Raw genomic sequence first — 15,025 nt, forward strand, 5'->3', positions numbered from 1 at the left:
CAGGAGCAAGGGACTTCCCAGCCCTGGTGGTGAGTGGGGATCGACAGATCTCCAGGAATCACATCTGCCTCAACCTTGGCTGTAAATAAACAAACCCTTTTCTCACCTCATTATATAATTAACCTGGTGCCATAATTTCATTGGTCACACCCTCTGTCCATCACATGGAGAAAGGCTCACCGGCCATATTGGCAGTGGATGACCTTAAAAGCCGGATAGTAACCTCCAGGACATTGCAGCAAACAATCCAGAAGAAAAATCAGGGGGGGCATTTTGTTTGTTAATTATAGAAATATTGGAGATGGGGAATAAAGGCTATTGAACTGATGGTCAAGAATCATCCAACGGGATAGCGAAGAGTCTGTACGTTTTCCCAAATGGCCTTGGAAAGACGGGGCGTTGCGAGGTTAGTCATGGCGGGCGACCAACGGCGGGAGCGTGGGGGCGGGGCAGTTGGAAACGGGAGGTCATGTGATGAAACCTCCAGGAACACGTTCAACCAGAGCTGGTAACCCTAGGTTCAGATCACAAGGGGGAATTGCTGGGCATCCTTAAATTATGTTAACATTGCGGCGATTTTAACTTGATTGCACCCGGTGTTAACGGGCTCAAAATGGGGTCAGGAGCCTTACCGCCCCGTTGATGCAACTGGCACCAATTAGAAAGGGGCCTACCGATAGGCGTCCAGGACGCCCTACTGTTTCGGGCGGTAGGACCCTTAAATATGCAAATCTGGAGACCTGGGACCCTGTTGGCCATTTTAGGTGGGAACTGGTCAGAGGGTTCACGGTGCATTGGAGCTGAAGAGGCCCAGCCAAGGTAAGTCTGGAGTTATTTTTGTGAGGCCTGGAAGAGTGGTCTTCCAGGCCTCAGGAATCCCCTCCCCCTCAACAATCGGGACCCCCTCCCCCACCCCCACTCCCCCCACTCCTCCACACTTATCTTGCTGCCAGGCGGTCTTTATCTGGCAAGCTGCATCATAGATACCAACAGATACCGCGTATAAGTAGATACCAACAGCAGCAACAACTTGCATTTATATAGCTCCTTTAACATAGTAAAACGACCCAAGGCGCTTCACAGGGGCGATTCTCAAACAAAATCCAACACCACGCCACATAGGGAGATAATAAGGACAGATGACCAAAAGCTTGGTCAAAGAGATAGGTTTTAAGGAGCGCATTAAAGCATTAAATTAGGAGAGAGAGGTAGAGAGGCGGAGAGGTTTAGAGAGGGAATTCCAGAGCTTAGGGCCCAGGCAGCTGAAGGCACGGCCGCCATTGGTGGAGATTTTAAAATTGGGGATGCGTAAGAGGCCAGATTTGGAGGAGCGCAGAGGTCTCGGAGGGTTGCAGGGGTGGAGGAGGTTACAAAGAAAGGGAGGGGGCGAGGGCATGGAGGGATTAGAACACAAGGATGAGAATTTTAAAATTGGTGTTGGTGGACCGGGAGCCAATGTAGATCAGCGAGCACAGGGGCGATGGGTGAACAGGACTTGGTGAGTCAAATGTGCAGAGATCAGACTTCACATGAAACAACAAAGTCATATTCAGAGTCTGCTGATTAATTGGTGCGTTACCTCTTGCTTCATGATGACGTGCCCCTGAGCACCCATCGTAGCCACGGGACGATAAATACAAGAAATTTTTGGAATTGCTGTCTCATACTTATTACGTGTGCTGGAGAAATTCTCCTTGCAGCCTCATATCCTGTATATTCAGGACATATTATGAAACATGCGGAGTCCAGTATAAGGACGTCAAGAGAGCTTGCGATAATTTATCTGTACGTTTGGAGTTTTGCCAATGGCTGGCTTTCTGGCCACTCCCAGTCAGTGCAAGACTCACAGGGGAGACTGTGTGAGAATCCTGTTAGTTCCCTCTCTCTCTCTCTCTCGCTCTTTCTCTTTGTTTGCTTTGTGCTGTGTGTTCCTCATTCCTGATTGAGCTGTTTTTTTTTGCTTGCTCCTCCCACCTCCCCCCCCCCACACCCAGCCCCCCAGCATGAGGTGGCGCAGAATGGCATAAAACCTTGTGGCAGTTGTCCATGCCAAGAAGATTGTAAAGACCCGCCACTTGATGCCAAAAGACTGGATCACGCCAGCCAGCGGGAAGCCATTTCCTTGCTTGGGCAAGAAACGTGGATCATGGGCTTTGGACGAACGATGCAAAGGACATTTCAACGTAGCCCATCTCGAAAGGCGTTTGAAAAGCTGAATGTTTTTTAAAGTTGTTTGCATAATGATGGGGGTTAGATGGTTACACAAAGGGTAGTGGAAATCTAGAACTCGCTCCCCCAAAAGACTGTGGATGGTCAATTGGAGCTTCCAAGACTGAGATCGATACATTTTTCTTGAGGGTATCAAGGGATATGGGAAAATGGAGTTGAGGTACAAATCAGCCATGATCTAATTAAATGGCGGAACAGGTTCAAGGAGCCGAATGGCCTACTCCTGTTTTTATGTTTCCTCTGTAGATGGTGGAGTGGGATATAGCGTTGACCTTTGACTCCCAGGACCTGGGTTCGAATCCAGCCCAGACTGATGAAAGGAGAAGATATTTCTGCTCCGGAGAGAGTCCAGAGGCGAGCGACCACGGCAATTTCTGGTATCGGAAATCTTTGGAGCTTGGCGCTGTGGAGCAGCAGAGGGATTCAGGGAGGTACAAGTTCACAGGACGTTAAAGGCAGAACCTCGGGTTGATGAGGCTGTAAAAAAAAAAGCTGAGGGAGGCATTGGGGGGAGGCGGGGGGGGGAGAACCTGGTTTATGCCCCGTTTTTCAGGTGTGAGATCGGTAACGTGTTCGATACGTTGCCCCAAATTAGGCCTCGGGCCTCAACACCATAATTCCTGCGGGTTGCAGATGCCAATCAGATGCCCAGAGGCAGCTCGCCGGTATACTCAAGAGCCCGGGGTGGGTGGGGGGAAGGAAATGAACGGGGGGGGGTGCGGGGAGCAAGTGCGGGCCAGCACTGACCGCAGTGTTAGTAAGTCAAAAACAAAAATCGTACCATTTTGTTGGCAGCTTCCGGCAGTCCCCTCATGGGCCGTTAGTTAGGCCGCAAAAGAATCTGAGGAATTGAGTGGAGCGATGGAATGTGATACAAGTGTGTTAAACGTTCATGCATTAAAAGTGGCAGAGACAGTGGGCCAGATTTTGCTGTCAAAATAACGGTGAGGCTAATGGCCCTCGCCGTTATTTTTTGCGTAAATGCTACAGCGTCTTCAGGCGAGGGGCGGATGCCAGTACCCAAAAGTTGCTGTCCGAGTTGCGTCGTTCCGCCATAAGCTTCATGAAAATGGCATCTTGCTGCCTGCCTCACCATTGAAATGCATTGAACGGCGTGAAGTTGCTGTTTTGTCACAGTAGATACGAACTAAACTCACCACAGAAAGCTGAGTCTCGTCATTTCCAATGTTAGTACCCTTTTAACGACATGATAAGTGTTAATGACTGCAATCAACCTCTCTGGCACTGAAAATTAAATATTACAAGGATGGAGTCTCATTCCTTCAGGTTTTAATTGTTGTCGGAGTTTTTAAAAATGTAAATTTTAACATTTTTAATTTTTTTTATCCTTTCCTTTCTGTCTCCTTTTTCTTTCTCTCTTAATCCCTCTTTTTATTTCTCTTTCTGTACCTGATTTGACCTTCAATTCACCCCCTTTAATTTACCCTCCTTCTGGCCTTTGAGAGATAATGTGGAGCCAAGACCATGGACCGAGGATATCGTCACTACATAAATAATGAGGCCTTGTCGAGTAGGAGTGATTCCAAGCCAAAAGCAAGTCATATTTCCAAGGAAATACATCTGCACGATGGCTAGTTTTCCCCTTTCGTTTCTTTTCGCTCTCTAACTCTCTTACACAGTTTATTTCCCAATCCTTCAATCTGAATGGTTAAGGAGATACCCAGTTGCTTGCCCTGTTCACTCAGGTCCCAAATGCCCTGTTTCCCTCGCTGCAACATTATCAGCTCGCACTCTCAGCAACTTGCCACGCAAAAAATGTAAAAACCCACAAGTGCAAGGGCAAGTCTCACTGAGGGCAGACACCGTTAGATGTCCTGCCACAGAAAATCTGGACCAGGAGTTTGATACATCCACTTTTTTTTTCTCTCGAGATGTGGGAGTCGGTGGCAAGGATGGCATTTACTGTCCATCCCCTAGTTGTCCTGAGAAGGTGGTGGTGGGCCTTCTTCTTGAACTGCTGGAGTCCGTGTGCTTCTTGTTATTCTTTGTAGCAGTTTTGATACAACTGAGTGGCTTGCTGGGCCACTTCAGAGGGCGGTTAAGAGTCAACCACATTGGTGTGGGGACTGGAGTCACATATAGGCCCAGACCGGGTAAGGACGGCAGGTTTCCTTCCCTAAAGGACGTTAGTGAACCAGCTGGGCTTTTACGACAATTCGACAGCTTCGTGGTCACATTTACTGATTTTACCTACAGATTTTTAAAAACTTAATACCAATTCTCAAACTGCCCACAGTGGGATTTAAACTCACATTCGACTGGATTCATAGTCCAGGCCTCTAGTCCAGTAACATGACCACTGCCCTACCGGACACTCGAAACAATCGTACAATAAAATCAGCAACAAGTATTTCCAGGATTGTTTGCTATTGTTGAAGTGACATCCTATACACTCGTACAACTGAAACAACTTGACCTTTTGGGATGGAGAAGCAGCCTGTAATCACTTTATTAAGGTTTGAACCCACAGAACCGCAGACTTGTGGGATTGTTCCCTTTAGGCCCAGGGGTAAAGCTTTTTTTCATTCGTTCATGGGATGTGGGCGTTGCTGGCGAGGCCAGCATTTATTGCCCATCCCTAATTGCCCTTGAGAAGGTGGTGGTGAGCCGCCTTCTTGAACCACTGCAGTCCGTGTGGTGACGGTTCTCCCACAGTGCTGTTAGGAAGGGAGTTCCAGGATTTTGACCCAGCGACAATGAAGGAACGGCGATATATTTCCAAGTCGGGATGGTGTGTGACTTGGAGGGGAACATGCAGGTGGTGTTGTTCCCATGTGCCTGCTGCTCTTGTCCTTCTAGGTGGTAGAGGTCGCGGGTTTGGGAGGTGCCGTTGAAGAAGCCTTGGCGAGTTGCTGCAGTGCATCCTGTGGATGGTACACACTGCAGCCACTGTGCGCCGGTGGTGAAGGGAGTGAATGTTTAGGTTGGTAGATGGGGTGCCAATGAAGTGGGCTGCTTTGTCCTGGATGGTGTCGAGCTTCTTAAGTGTTGTTGGAGCTGCACTCATCCAGGCAAGTGGAGAGTATTCCATCACACTCCTGACTTGTGCCTTGTAGATGGTAGAAAGGCTTTGGGGTGTCAGGAGGTGAGTCACTCACCTCAGAATACCAGCCTCTGACCTGCTCTTGCAGCCACAGTATTTATATGGCTGGTCCAGTTAAGTTTCTGGTCAATGGTGACCCCCAGGATGTTGATGGTGGGGGATTCGGCGATGGTAATGCCGTTGAATGTCAAGGGAGGTAGTTAGACTCTTTCTTGTTGGAGATGGTCATTGCCTGGCACTTGTCTGTGTGCATGTTACTTGCCACTTATGAGCCCAAGCCTGGATGTTGTCCAGGTCTTGCTGGCTCAGATTGCTTCATTATTTGAGGGGTTGCGAATGAAACTGAACACTGTGCAATCATCAGCAAACATCCCCATTTCTGACCTTATGATGGAGGGAAGGTCATTGATGAAGCAGCTGAAGATGGTTGGGCCTAGGACACTGCCCTGAGGAACTCCTGCAGCAATGTCCTGAGGCTGTGATGATTGGCCTCCAACAACCACTACCATCTTCCTTTTTGCTAGGTATGACTCCAGCCACTGGAGAGTTTTCCCCCTGATTCCCATTGACTTCAATTTTACTAGGGCTCCTTGGTGCCACACTCAGTCAAATCCTGCCTTGATGTCAAGGGCAGTCACTCTCACCTCACCTCTGGAATTCAGCTCTTTTGTCCATGTTTGGACCAAGGCAGTAACGAGGCCTGGAGCCGAGTGGTCCTGGCGGAACCCAAACTGAGCATCGGTGAGCAGGTTATTGGTGAGTAAGTGCCGCTTGATAGCACTGTCGACAACACCTTCCATCACTTTGCTGATGATTGAGAGTAGACTGATGGGGCGGTAATTGGCCGGATTGGATTTGTCCTGCTTTTTGTGGACAGGACATACCTGGGCAATTTTCCACATTGTCGGGTAGATGCCAGTGTTGAAGCTGTACTGGAACAGCTAATTCTGGAGCAAAAGTCTTCAGCACTACAGGCGGGATGTTGTCAGGGCCCATAGCCTTTGCTGTATCCAGTGCACTCAGCCGTTTCTTGATATCACGTGGAGTGAATCGAATTGGGCTGAAGACCGGCTTCTGTGATGGTGGGGATATCAGGAGGAGGCCGAGATGGATCATGCACTCGGCACTTCTAGCTGAAGATGGTTGCAAAAGCCTTGTCTTTTTCACTCACGTGCTGGACTCCGCCATCATTGAGGATGGGGATGTTTGCAGAGCCTCCTCCTCCCGTTAGTTGTTTAATTGTCCACCACCATTCACGACTGGATGTGGCAGGACTGCAGAGCTTTGATCTGATCCGTTGGTTGTGGAATCGCTTAGCTCTGTCTATAGCATGTTTCTTCCGCTGCTTAGCATGCATGTAGTCCTGAGTTGTAGCTTCACCAGGTTGGCACCTCATTTTTAGGTACGCCTGGTGCTGCTCCTGGCATGCTCTTCTACACTCCTCATTGAACCAGGGTTGGTTTGCCTTTGTCATGTCCAGTGGTCTGTCTTTTTTAGTGAGCAATTCAGAATCAACCACATTGCTGTGGGTCTGGAGTCACATGGAGACCAGACAAGGACGGCAGGTTTTCTTCCACTAAAAGGCATTAGTGAACCAGATGGGGTTTTTTACGGCAATACGGTAGTTTCATGGCCACCTTTACTAGTATTTTAATTCCAGATTTTATTTCATTAATTGAATTTCCCAGCTGCCGTAGCAGGATTTGAACTCATAACTCCAGATTATTAGTCTGGGCCTCTTGGATTAATAGTCCAGTAACATAACCACTTTGCTACCGTACACTGTGTGGAGTGCAAGGGGCGGGCTTCTGAAAGCAGGGGAATCATGCTGCTCTGCATGCCTGAAACCTGGCCATTTTTAAAACAACGGCCTTTGAGAGATAATGTGGAGCCAAGACTGTGGGCCGAGGATGTGGTCACTACATAAATAATGAGGCCTTGTGGAGCAGGCTCTTCGGAGTGATTCCAAGCCAAAAGCAAGTCATATTTCCAAGAAAGTACAACTGCGCAATAGGTTTTTCTCCCCCCCCTTCATTTCTTTTCTCTCTCTAACTCTTTCATTAATCTCCTCCAAAAGGAGACAGAAGGGCTGAAAGAATTATTTCCTAGCACGCTCTGGAAAAACAGTCCTTGTCTCATTTCTCTCCAGTTCGCCAGTGATTTCTGGGAGTAAACCAAAGGTCAAAGGGTAAGCTTCACAACGCGTGCGCCTGGTGCAGAGCTTCAAGCAACAACAGTGCATTTTGGGAATTTGTGGGTGGACACGAGTGCCTCTGATTCGCAGGCCGCACGGAGTTAAAGTGGAGCAGGTGGGCAGATTTCACCTGCTATCAGGGATACAGATTTCCCTCAAACAGCACCAACAAACATTTAACTGGCCGTTCATCACATTTACTGGTCGTGGGACCTCGCTGTGCGCAAATTGACTGCCATGTTGGCCAAAATAACGGCGACTACACGTCAAGGTTAATTCATTGGACGGGAAATAGTTTGGGACGGCTGAGAGTCTCACAAGTCATTCCATTTTCCTTTTGTTAAGGCTCTGTTTCTTTGACTGGTGGAACTTTCCACTGATCCATGTGGCAGGTGAGGGGATGAGGTTGGGAGATGTTTATTTTAATGTCAAACATCATTAAAATTTCATGATTCTTCATGAAGTGATTTTATATATTCTATAAAAGGTAGAAGTCTTGGACTTAATACAAAAACATTTGGAAGATTGGTAGCTTGTACAGTCCCCATTCTCATTTACACAGTCCCCAGTCTCTTTTACACAGTCCCCATTCTCATTTACACAGTCCCCAGTCTCTTTTACACAGTCCCCATTCTCATTTACACAGTCCCCAGTCTCTTTTACACAGTCCCCAGTCTCTTTTACACAGTCCCCATTCTCATTTACACAGTCCCCAGTCTCTTTTACACAGTCCCCAGTCTCTTTTACACAGTCCCCAGTCTCTTTTACACAGTCCCCATTCTCATTTACACAGTCCCCAGTCTCTTTTACACAGTCCCCATTCTCATTTACACAGTCCCCATTCTCATTTACACAGTCCCCAGTCTCTTTTACACAGTCCCCAGTCTCTTTTACACAGTCCCCAGTCTCTTTTACACAGTCCCCAGTCTCTTTTACACAGTCCCCATTCTCATTTACACAGTCCCCAGTCACTTTTGCACAGTCCTCAGTCTCATTTACACAGTCGCCAGTCTCTTTTACACAGTCCCCAATCTCATTTACACAGTCCTCAGTCTCTTTTACACAGTCCTCAGTCTCTTTTACACAGTCCCCAGTCTCATTTACACAGTTCTCAGTCTCTTTTACACAGTCCCCAGTCTCATTTACACAGTTCTCAGTCTCTTTTACACAGTCCCCAGTCTCTTTTACACAGTCCTCAGTCTCTTTTACACAGTCCCCAGTCTCTTTTACACAGTCCCCAGTCTCATTTACACAGTCCTCAGTCTCTTTTATACAGTCCTCAGTCTTATTTACACAGTCCCCAGTCTCTTTTACACAGTCCCCAGTCTCATTTACACAGTCCCCAGTCTTATTTACACAGTTCTCAATCTCTTTTACACAGTCCCCAATCTCATTTACACAGTCCTCAGTCTCTTTTACACAGTTCTAAGTCTTATTTACACTGTCCTCAGTCTCTTTTACACAGTCCCCAGTCTCATTTACACAGTCCTCAGTCTCTTTTACACAGTCCCCAATCTCATTTACACAGTCCTCAGTCTCTTTTACACAGTCCTCAGTCTCATTTACACAGTCCTCAGTCTCTTTTACACAGTCCTCAGTCTCATTTACACAGTCCTCAGTCTCTTTTACACAGTCCCCAGTCTCATTTACACAGTACCCAGTCTCATTTACACAGTCCTTAGTCTCTTTTACACAGTCCCCAGTCTCATTTACACAGTCCTCAGTCTCTTTTACACAGTCCTCAGTCTCTTTTACACAGTCCTCAGTCTCATTTACACAGTCCCCAGTTTCATTTACACAGTCCTCAGTCTCTTTTACACAGTCCCCAGTCTCTTTTGCACAGTCCCCAGTCTCATTTACACAGTACCCAGTCACATTTACACAGTACCCAGCCATAATGTGAGGAACTCCCCAGTGGTGGAGAGCTTTGGGAACCAGAGGTCCAAAGTCACCTGTTCCTCCCAAGCCTGTTAGACTTACCACAAGTCATGTTTCAAATTCCTCACGTACTGTATCCCAAAATGTTGGGTTTCTCAGAGAAGCACAGGGTTCCAATAGAAAACACTGATAGGGGGTCATTTCAACTGTGGGCGATAGTGTAAATAGACAATATTGGATTTGGCCGCCCATTATACATCTCTCCCGATTTTCATTACCATTTGACGTCAATAGTATTGAAAATGGGGAGAGATGTATAACGGGCGGTCGATCCGACATGGGCCATTTTACATTATCAACAAAAGTTAAAATTACCCCCCATAGAGTCAGGTCAAATACATCGACTGCATTGGTTAGTCTAATCGTTTCCTTGTGCGTATTTGTAATTTTTGGGGTAGATTTTCCTCTTCACCGCCTGGGCAGTAATCTGGCAGAGCCGATCGTTCGCACATTGTAGATCCCGCTCGATCTTTATTTTATTGAAATTAATAGAATGAATATCAGGCACATTCTATAAAGGGCAGGAAATCTGACCCACAAGGACGACACCCAATCAGTGAGGGCGTAAATCTACCCCTTCGTATCTTTGTTGTGTCACAAACCTGATCTCCATCAATTTTCTCAGCTTGGTGAGACATCAAGATGGATGGCCTGAAGGATTTTCCTGAAGTAATAAGATTGACTTCATTGGTTTTCCTTCTGTTCCTTGCTAATTGATATCAGACTGGCAATTTTTGATTTGCGGTTTAGGAAATACCTGATGCTAGTTTTTGCCCTGCTTGTTGGTAGCTTCAGTACCTGTAATCTTTGCAATTTGTTGCTGTCTTATGAATACAAAGTTTGAGTCAATCAGGTACAAGTGTGACAGACATTTTCAAGTGTGACGCCTGATGTGTGAACAGCTGGAGTGTGATGGACTAGATGCATGCTGGGTGCGACGGAAGGATAGACAGACAGACAGACCGATAGATAGATAGATAGATAGACAGATAGATAGACAGATAGATAGATAGATAGACAGACAGACCGATAGATAGACAGATAGATAGATAGACAGATAGATAGATAGACAGATAGATAGATAGACAGATAGATAGATAGACAGACAGACCGATAGATAGACAGATAGATAGATAGACAGACAGACCGATAGATAGACAGATAGATAGATAGACAGACAGACCGATAGATAGACAGACAGACAGATATATAAATAGATAGATAGATAATGTGTTTTGAGAGCAGCTTTTCTCAGAGTTTCACTTTAATTAAAGAATTAAGATGATTAGTTTTCCTAAACTAAGGGTGGCAATATTTTCTTTGAGGGAGACAATTGTTTTTGTTTGATCTGGCAGTTTATTGGAATCCAGACTCAGTTCCCTGAAGCAGCATTTCATGTTTTAAAGCTAATTGGCACAATCCTCTCACAGCACAGCAAGATGTTGCCTCCCTTGGCCTTTGAGAGACGTGGAGATCCCCAGGAATTCAGATCCATGCCCAGGTTCACGTAGGACAAACCACTTCCTCCTGCGAAAATGTTTTCTCAAATGACAGAATGTCACATGTTAAAACGACATAAACATCACGAACCGACCCATAACTGTGTCAAGTCTGTGGAGGCCTTCCCTTAAGTGAGTTTGCTTTTGCAGCAATTGGGTCTAAAGGTAACCACAGCAATTCCGTAAAAAATAACATACATAGTTTCCAACGTTTGGCTAGAGCTCCCACCTCAGCCTCATGAAGAGACCGTGAGGGTAGCACTTGACTTGGTGTGATAGTGTCAAATGGACGACTGTGAATCGGCAGCCCATTTTACATCTCTCCCAATTTTTATTTCTATTGACTTCAAAGTTACCCTCCATTTGTTCAAAATTATAATCACTAGCAGTCCTCCCGTGACATTGCTCGGAGGATGTGGTGTTGTATAAGGATAGGAGCATTCTAAAATGTAATGCCATTTATTATTCTATTGCGAGGGACAGCTGTGTTTAATCTGGGATATCCCTCTAAGGCCACCAAATTTAATTGCTGCAACATCCTGAGGCCAATTAGAGTCCAATTGCTCTGAGTGACATCCTAACCACAGGTCAATTTGAAGGTGATTTCTGTTACGAGTTAGGTTTCTCTGTAGATCAGAAGCAACTGTCTTTTTCCCTTCCTTCTTATACTTTCTACAGGTGTGATACAGAAATTTGCAATGTGTGAGAAAATGTGACAACTGAAGTATGACAGACGCCTCGCAAATCCTTATATCCCACATACCCCAAGATATCGTCCGCAGTGAGACAGAGGTTACACTATTTCAAGGGAGGTGTTGAGCACAGAAGTGGGAGAGAAGTGTGCACTTCCAATGAAAGACTTTGGAAGAAAATTTGTAAAAGATCTGCCTAGAGACAGCAAAGTAAATTTTGTTTTATTATTCGTTCTTGCGATGTGGGCGTCGCTGACAAGGCCGGCATTTATTGCCCATCCCTAATTGCCCTTGAGAAGGTGGTGGTGAGCTGCCTTCTTGAACTGCTGCAGTCCGTGTGGTGAAGGCTCTCCCACAGTGCTGTTAGGAAGGGAGTTCCAGGATTTTGACCCAGCGACGATGAAGGAACGGCGATATATTTCCAAGTCGGGATGGTGTGCGACTTGGAGGGGAATGTGCAGGTGGTGTTGTTCCCATATGCCTGCTGCCCTTGTCATTCGAGGTGGTGGAAGTCACGGGTATGTGGCTGTCCATGTCAGGTGAGGACCAGGTGGGACTGGATGTGATGCCTACCGCAGCCAAATAGCCTGGCAGCACTCATTATCTGGGGCAAGGTACTGGACAGAACTGCCCTGCATGGAGCCCTACCCCAGTGTGAGCCAGGGCCATTGGGATCTTTACTACGGCTCCATTTTTTATTAAAGAAGATTTACAAAGGTGTGGTTGCACATTGGAAAATATAAAACTGTAGATCTTACCATTGCCAAATCGTACCATTGTAAGCAAAACAGCACACTCCCTATCCTCCACATCTTGGAACGGGTTGGCCTAATCCCGCTGAAGCTCTCTGAGGATTTCTGTTTGGTTTGATGAGCAAAACCATTGTTTACGTTTGGGTTATGTTTTCAGCCATCCAGTCTACTTGCCAAAGAAAACAAGAGCGAGACTGAGTTTGATTACCCAGAGGCGATTTTCTTTTAGACTGGGCACATCAACGATGGTTAAAGAGGGAGTTTCACCATCCTTTACCTTCAGCAGGTGTCAGCCACGGCTCAGTGGGTCGCACTCTTCACTTTGAGTCCGAAGGTCGTGGGTTCAAGGCTCATTCCACAGACTTGAGCACAAAATCCAGGCTGACACTCCAGTGTAGTACTGAGGGAGTGCTACGCTATCAGACGGTGCCGTCTTTCGGATGGGACGTTAAACCAAGGTCCTGTCTGCCTTTTCAGGTGGACGTAAAAGATCCAATGGCACTATTTGACGAAGCGCAGGGGAGTTGTCCCCGGTGTCCTGGCTGATATTTATCTCTCAACCAACATCACTAAAAAGAACAGATTATCTGGTCATCATCAAATTGCTGTTTGTGGGATCTTGCTGTGCACAAATTGGCTGTCGTGTTTCCTGCATTACAACAGTGACTACACATCAAGAAAAGTACTTAATTGGCTGTAAAGCACTTTGGGATGTCATGAAAGGCACTGTATAAATGGGAGCTCTTTATTTCTTTATCAGTGCTTGTTTTGAACAATGAATTCTAACGAACATTCTTTTGAGTATTTAAAAAAAGTCAAGGGTGACATTTGGCTCATTGAATCTCATCTGCCTAATACTCCAGCTTAGCATTTAGCTGTATTTTGAAAGCCTCTAAAGACTGCGGTCCCGAATTTCCGTGGGCCTCCCTTGTAATTTCCATCCGCCCCCTCCCAAAAAAAGGTCACCTACGTCAGTGGTGGGGGAGTCTCCCAGGTCGGGAATTTTCTCGTCTCCGTTCTGGGAGCTGCCTGGCAGCCAGTACGCCGAGTCAGGAGAGGCAGACCAGCCTGCGGGCTGGTGGAAGTGAGCACTACTTGGGGGGGTCCAGGCCTTGGACTTGGCCTGGATCCCCCTGAAGTCTGTGGCCAATTGGGGTCCTAACTTCTCCCTCTTCCGGGCTGGTGGTGCTGGCAGAGCAGCGAGGGGCTGGGCAGAGCCATGTTTCCCACCTTCCTCTTCTGGCGGGCACCCTGGATGCCACCCTCATGACCGCGGGCACCTGCCATCGATATTCAAATGAGGGGATCGCCCCTGCCCCCTGGGGTTAGGTTCACCAACCCCCCCCACCACAGGATTGGCCTGGAGTCTCCAGGAATTAAAGATTAATCCCCAGGACACTGCTGCCAGCAAAACCCGGGAGAAAAATCATAAATTGGGCGCTGTCTTCATTTTCTTCGAGCACTTTCATTTTATTAGTTGTAAAAATGTTGGCGATGGGAAAATCGGCTGTTTGACTGGCAGTCAAGAATCATCCATTCAGGTAACAAAGTGTCTGCCCACTTTACACTTGGTATGGGAAGACGGTGCATTGCAAGGATGGACCAATGGCGGGAGAGTGGGAGGGGGGGGGGCGGTGGGGGGGTTGAGAGATCATGTAATGAGACTCCGGGAATAAGTTCGACCCTAACCGGGGTCGTCCGCAGAAGGTTCCCGCCAGGCCAATCCTGGCAGTCGCTCTTTGACCCCTGCATCTCAACTAGGGGAGTCCCCTCCCCTAACTCTTCTTCTAATTACTACTCAACGCCCCATCTGCCCCTCGTGAAGAGCCTTGGAACATTTCACTCTGTTTTAAGGCGCCACATAAATGCAATTAGCCGTTGAAATAAGGATTGCGGGGTGAGTGGGGAGGGGGTGGGGGGTGTGGGTGAAGTGTCTTTCGGTGCAGAGGAGATTCCGATCTGGGAGCGGAGCAGCCTTGAAACAGCTGAATTATGTCTGAGGGGCCGAGAGAAAGAGAGGGCGTAACTAACAGGCATTACATTTGATTCGAGGCTTACTCACACCGCAGCCCTTTCCATTAATGACAGGAAGAGTAGAAAGTTGTGGGAATGTCTCGCGGAGAGATGATGACTATTAATGATGCCACGCGACTGGCAAGTGGCCGACCTCTTTCGCCCCAGATGTCAGCTTTTCCAGTCAAAGACCGGATGGTGGTTTGACATGTTGCCAGCGCGGAGTCCTCCCTACAATTTATTTCTTCATAAAGTTCACTGTTGATCAGCCTGTACCTTAAAGGGAGGATTTAACTGGCAGGAAACATCGCCTGGATGAAATTTCACTTTGCTGCGCCCCTCTCCAGCTTTGAAAGAAAGCAGTCCCACCCTAAGAAATTGGAAGGCGGGCAGGCAATGGCTTTACTTTTAAAGGAGCATCACTCGCCTCGATCAGAAAATCCCGGGGGTAATTTTCACCATCACCGCTTGGGCGGTGCGCTGGCGGAGCCAATCGGCCGCCCCTTGTGGGACCCGTGTGACTTTCACTTTCATTTCCTCTCCTACCCACCTCTCCCTCTGCAGGATCTTAAGAGGCCGTGCAACACTTCATCTCAAAAGAACCAGAGGGGAGATGAGGAGAAGTGAAACCTGAGGGAGATCAT

General features: G+C 47.2%; 1 long non-coding RNA gene across 1 annotated transcript; it reads right to left on the reverse strand.

The window, feature by feature from the left end:
• Nucleotides 1–10,748: 10,748 nt before the first annotated feature.
• On the reverse strand, nt 10,749–14,583 carry LOC137321533 (uncharacterized). The gene is made up of 3 exons (XR_010962849.1): nt 14,431–14,583; nt 12,375–12,937; nt 10,749–10,952 (listed from the first exon to the last, which is right to left on the reverse strand). It is a non-coding gene; the product is annotated as an uncharacterized lncRNA (long non-coding RNA).
• Between the last annotated feature and the right edge of the window lie 442 nt (nt 14,584–15,025).

This window comes from Heptranchias perlo, chromosome 5 (assembly GCF_035084215.1).
Source record: "Heptranchias perlo isolate sHepPer1 chromosome 5, sHepPer1.hap1, whole genome shotgun sequence".
Taxonomy (NCBI): Eukaryota; Metazoa; Chordata; class Chondrichthyes; order Hexanchiformes; family Hexanchidae; genus Heptranchias; species Heptranchias perlo.